Raw genomic sequence first — 6,068 nt, 5'->3', positions numbered from 1 at the left:
TCTAGCAAATGGGCACTGTCCTCTATCCTCACTCCAGGCTCTTCCACATGCTGGGCCACCACCTGGAACACCTCCTCAGGACATCTTTTTTTATCAGTTCTAGCTCTATTCCTGTTAAGTCTTTGGCTTATCCCATTCCTCCAATCCCCCTACCAGCCACTCAGGTACATCACCCCTTACATGTCTCTCCTACCACGTGGCCACCTCTGTCTCCGAAAGAGATCTTGGGTCTGACCACTGCCCTTCATCCTCCACCCTGGTCCAGGTCCCCCATCACCTCTGTCCTGGGCACCTGCCCCAGCCCTCGCCCTGGCTCCCCTTTCCTCACTGGAAGGGGGTAGCTGCCAATGGGTACCTATTAACACGTGAGTCAGGGCACATCCCTCCCCTGGAGCAGAAGCCTAAACTCTCCCTGCAGCTCACCAGGCTCTGTACCACCTGCTTGGTCACCTCCTTGCTCTCATCTTGTGTCCTCCCCCTACTCTCCCTCTCACCAATTCCCTCCTTGAAGATCCATGAGCACTATCACTGTGAGCTTGGGCAACTTAACTCTGTCTCAGTGTCCTCCTCTGTAGATAGAGTCATGTAAGTGCCTCCCTCCCAGAGTTACCATGAAGAGTAAAAGATAATGTACAGGAGTTCCCTGATGGCCTAGTAGGTTAAGGATACTACATTGCTGCTGTGGCTCTGGTTCAGTCCCTGGCCTGGGGATTTTCGCATGCCACCAGTGCAGCCAAAAAGGAAAACAAAGGATGTACACGCACTCAGATGCAATGAAAATGTGGACCTCGGCACATGCCTGTCCCTCTCCTTTAATACCCTTCCCTGCAGTCTTCCTTTAAAAAGTAATGAAATATTTGGGCCACAGGAAAGGCTTAAAGAATACAGTGGTAGGGAGTTCCCTGGTGATCTAGTGATCAGCACTTGGCACTTACACCGCTGCTGCCTGGGTTCTACCCTGGTCTGGAAATAGATCCCACATCCAGCTGCTACGTGCCATGGACAAAATTAAAAAAAAAAAAAAAAGTAACAAGGACACATCAGTTTGTTTTGTTTTTTGTTTTTTTGGCTGCATGCACAGCACTCAGACATTCCTGGCCAGGATTTGAATCCACACTGCACCTGTAACCAGAGCCACAGCAGTGACAATGTTAGATTCTTAACCTGCTGAGTCATGAGGGAATGCCACATGTCAGCTTTTACTACTTTTTTTTTTTTAACTTTTTTTGCTTATTTAGGGCCACACCCTTGGCATTTGAAGGTTCCTAGGCTGGGGGTCGAATAGGAGCTGCAGCTGCAAGCCTATGCCACAGCTGTAGCAACATCAGATCCGAGCCGCATCTGCGACCTACACCATAGCTCACGGCAACACTGGATCCTTAATCCATTGAGCAAGCCCAGGGATCGAACCTTCATCCTCATGAATGCTAGTCAGCTTCATTATGCTGAGCCACAACGGAAACTCCCATATCAGCTTTTAAGACATGAATTATTCAGGATCCAGTGAAGCCCATTGCCCACCTCTATGGGGAAACATCACCTCCTGGCAGCTGTTCCTTGCTCTTCCTCCTCCTGGAGGCCCTCCTTGACCTACCCTTGAGTCACCCCTCATGTCTAGCCATGCAGCTTCTTCACCTTTCTGAATTCTTGGCACCCTGTGTATTGTGGTCTCTCTCTCTCTCTTATTTGTTTTGGCTGCACTTGCAGCCAGGGATCAAATAGCAGTGACCCAAGCCCCAGCTGGCCATTTTCAACCTGCTAGGCCACAAGGGAACTCCTGTCTCCTTTAGGCTGTGGGAGCTGCCAGGGCACAAACTGAACCTTTCCTGGTCCTGAGACCTGCCCCTATGGGGCCCTGGACTTCAGTAAGTTTTGTCAAGGGCCCCAGAATGCCATTGTGCCCAAGTTAGAGGGTGTCCAAGCTGACCGCCACCAGGGGGCAACAGTGAGCTGCAAACCCAAGTCGCTTTGCCTGATGCTTTTTTTTTTTTTCCCCAGTCTTTTTAGGGCTGCCCCTGTGGCATATGGAGTTTCCCAAGGAATAGGAGCTGTACCGCTGGCTACAGCCACAGCCACAGGCACAGCAACGTCAGATCTGAGCCGCTTCTGTGACCTACACCACACTCACGGCAACACCAGATCCTTAACCCTCTGAGTGAGGCCAGGGAGCTAACCTGCATCTTCAAGGATACTAGTCAGATTTGTTTCTGCTGAGCCAGCGCAGGAACTCTGCCTAATGCTTTCTTAATAGATGAGAATGACAGGTGGGGGATCTGGAGGGGGTTGGGTGGGGCAGGGGGATCTTCCTAAGGCGCTGAATAAACCTCACCCATCCAAGGTCCACCTGGGATCCATTCAGATTCATCAATCTGTTAATTCTTTACCACAGAAACTTTCAAAGAGAAAATCCGTATTCTTGATATTTCCTATCACCTCAGGTTCCAATATAACTCAGAACTGTTTGTTACTGACTCTTAATATTTCAATATTTTGTTCAGTATGGAATTTTTTCACATTAATTGTCTTTTGAATGTGTCATATCAAAGGAGTTCCCGTTGTGGCTCAGCGGAAACAATCCAACTGGGAACCATGAGGTTTTGGGTTCAACCCCTCACCTTGCTCAGTGGGTTAGGGATCTGGCATTGCCGTGAGCTGTGCTGTGGGTTGAAGACGTGGCTCGGATCCTGTGTTGCTGTGGCTGTGGTGTAGGCCAGCAGCTGTAGCTCTGATTTGACCCCTAGCCTGGGAACTTCCATATGCTGCAAATGTGGCCCTAAAAAAAAAAAAAAAAAAGCGTCACATTAAAACATTATCTTGATTACTGGATTGAATTGACGCCCTCTTTGCTTTCATGCCTTACCTGCCTTCCTCTAGTGCCAGTGAGGATATAAAACAGCAAATGATTGGAAGTTCCCGTGTGGTGAAGCAGGTTAAGGATCTGATGTTGCCACAGCTGTGGCGAAGGTGCAGAGCTGGTTTGATACCTGGCCCAGGGATCCACATGTCCATGGTGCAGCCAAAGGAAAAAAAAATTAATAAGACTTCAAATGATATGAAGAGGTACACCGTAGAGTGCTGCTCTCTTTACTCATCCTCCACCCAGCTGGTTGCCTGCCCGCAGCCGCCTCGGGAACCCACTGTCTGGTTTCTCAGTGACTCCTTCCAGGGTTTCTTTTTGTAAGATCAAACAAAATCTCACCCCTTTCCTTTCTACATGAAACGGGGCACGATATAGTGTGTGATGAGTCTTGCTTTTTTTCACGGTGTGGCCCTGCAGATCTTTCCTTATCAGTACATCAGCACTTCCTCATTCTCTCCACTCTGGTAGAGAGTTCTAGTGTATGCACATCTCAGCATTTATTTCATCAGCATTTTTTTTTTCTATTAACACTTGTGGGGTTTTTTTTTTTCTTTTTTAGGGCTGTACCTGCGGCACATGAGGTTCCCAGGCTAGGGGTCTCTTCAAAGCTGTAGCCGCCGGCCTTCACCAGAGCCACAGAAACAGCAGATCTGAGCCGTGTGTCTGTGATCTACACCACATCTCATGGCAACGCTGGATCCTTAACCCACTGAGTGAGGCCAGGGATTGAACCTGCAACCTAATGGTTCCTAGTTGGATTCGTTTCTGCTGCGACATGACGGGAACTCCTTTTTTTCTTCCATCTCTACTTTTACAAACAATGCTGCCAGCAATACTGCAGGAGTACAGGCCTCCCACTTGCGAGTAAGCTCCCAGAAGCAGGATTGCTGGGTCTTAGGGACAAACAGAACTCTATTCCAAACAGAATGTGATGCAGGGGCAGGTTTCAGGGATGTGAGGGAGGAGAACCAACAGATGTATGTTGAGTGTGTCTTTTTTTTTTTTTTTCCTTTCGTTTTTGTCTTTTTAGGGTCACACTTTCGGCATATGGAAGTTCCCAGGCTAGGGGTCGAATCGGAGCTACAACTGCCAGCCTACACCACAGCCATGGCAACACCAGATCCGAGCCACATCTGCGAACTACACCATAGCTCATGGCAACACTGGAGCCTTAACCCACTGAGTGAGGCCAGGGATCCATCCCATGTCCTCATGGATACTAGTTGAGTTTGTTACCACTGAGTTATGACGGGAACACCCATGTATCTGTTTTCTATGGCTGCTCTAAGAAATCACCACAAATTTAGTGGCTTCAAAACAAATATATTACCTTTCACTTCTACAGCTCAGAAAGCTGACATGGGTCTTGCTCTGCTAAAATCAAGGCATTGGCAGGGTTGTGATCCTTCTGGAGGCTGTGGGTAGAATCCATTTCCTTGCTGTTTCTAGCTTCTAGGGGCTCCCTGCCTTTCTTGGCTCACAGCCCCCTTCCTCCATCTTCAAAGATAGCAAAGACGAACCAAGTTTTCTTCCTTCCTTCCTTCCTTTCCTTCTTTCTTTCTTTCTTTTTAGGGCTGTACCTGAGGAATATGGAGGTTCCCAGGCTAGGGGTTGAATTGGAGCTGCAGCTGACGGCCTACACCACAGCCACAGCAATGTGGGATCCGAGACGCGTCTGCGACCTACACCACAACTCACATCAATATTGGATCCTCAACCCACTGGGCAAGGCCAGGGATTGAACCTGCATCCCCATGAATACTAGTCAGATTTGTTAACTGCTGTGCCACGACGAGAACTCCAGATGAATCAAATTCTACTATGTTACTCTGACCTTTTTTTTTTTTTTTTCTGACCTCTTTTTTGCCTCCTGCTTTCATTTTAAGGAACTTTGTGATGACCCTAAGCCCATCAGAATAATCCCTCTGTCTTTTTTTGGGAGGGACATACCTGTGGCACATGAAAATTCTTGGGCCAGGGATTGACTCCGAGCCACAGCAGCGACAACACTGAGTCCTTAACCACTAGGCCACCAGGGAACTCCCCCCTTTTCTTCTTTAATATGGAACAGTTCGCAAATTTGTCTGTCATCCTTGCAGAGGAACCATGTTAATCTTCTCTGTAGCCTTCCAAGTTTAGGAGACTTGCTGCTAAAGCGAATAAACTAATCTCCCTATCTTGAAGTCAGCGGATTATCATCCTTAATTCTTAGTTCCCTTGGAGTTCCCACTGTGGTGCAGCGGGTTAAGAATCCAACTGCAGGATTTCCCATCTTGGTGCAGTGGTTAACGAATCTGACTAGGAACCATGAGGTTGCGGGTTCAGTCCCTGCCCTTGCTCAGTGGGTTAACGATCCAGCGTTGCCATGAGCTGTGGTGTGGGTTGCAGACGTGGCTTGGATCCTGCGTTGCTGTGGCTCTGGCATAGGCCGGTGGCTACAGCTCCGATTCAACCCCTGGCCTGGGAACCTCCATATGCCGCAGGAGCGGCCCTAGAAAAGGCAAAAAGACAAAAAAACAAAAAACCAAAGACAAAAGAGCCAAAACACAACCTTTTGGGAGTTCCCATGGTGGCTCGGCAGAAACGAATCTAACTAGCATCCATGAGGGTTAGGGTTCGATCTCTGGCCTTGCTCAGTGGGTTAAGGATCCGGCAGTGCCGTGAGCTGTGGTGTAGGTTGCAGACGCTGCTCAGATCTGATGTTGCTGTTGCTGTGGCGTAGGCCAGTGGCTCCAGCTATGATTTGACCCCTAGCCTGGGAGCCTCCATATACTGTGGGTGCGGGCCCTAAAAAGACAAAAAAAAAAAAAAAAAAAATCTGACTGCAGCAGCTCAGGTCGCTCCTTGGATCCCCTGCCCTTTCAGCATTGCCACAGCTGTGGCTTAGGTCAAAGTTGTGGCTCAGACTGGCTCCCTGACCTGGAAACTTCCATATGCTGTGGGTGCAGCCATAGGAAAAAAATTCCTAATTTCCCCTTGCCACTTAGCGTAACATATTCACAGGTTCTGGGGGTTAGGGCATGGATATCTTCAGGGTGATGTTATTCCATAAGGCACCCAGAACTATCAGCAGTGGGGAGCTGCTAACAGGGCTAAAGGGAATGGAAGGGAATTAAAGAGCAGCTCCCTGCAGGTTATGTGTCCACAGAGAAACAGCCACTGCTCCAAGTGTGGCTGGGCAGGGAGAGAGAAGGAACCCTCCTCCATC

The sequence above is a fragment of the Sus scrofa genome, chromosome 2 (genome assembly GCF_000003025.6).
Source record: "Sus scrofa isolate TJ Tabasco breed Duroc chromosome 2, Sscrofa11.1, whole genome shotgun sequence".
NCBI classification, from domain to species: Eukaryota; Metazoa; Chordata; class Mammalia; order Artiodactyla; family Suidae; genus Sus; species Sus scrofa.
This window is presented reverse-complemented; position numbering follows the sequence as displayed.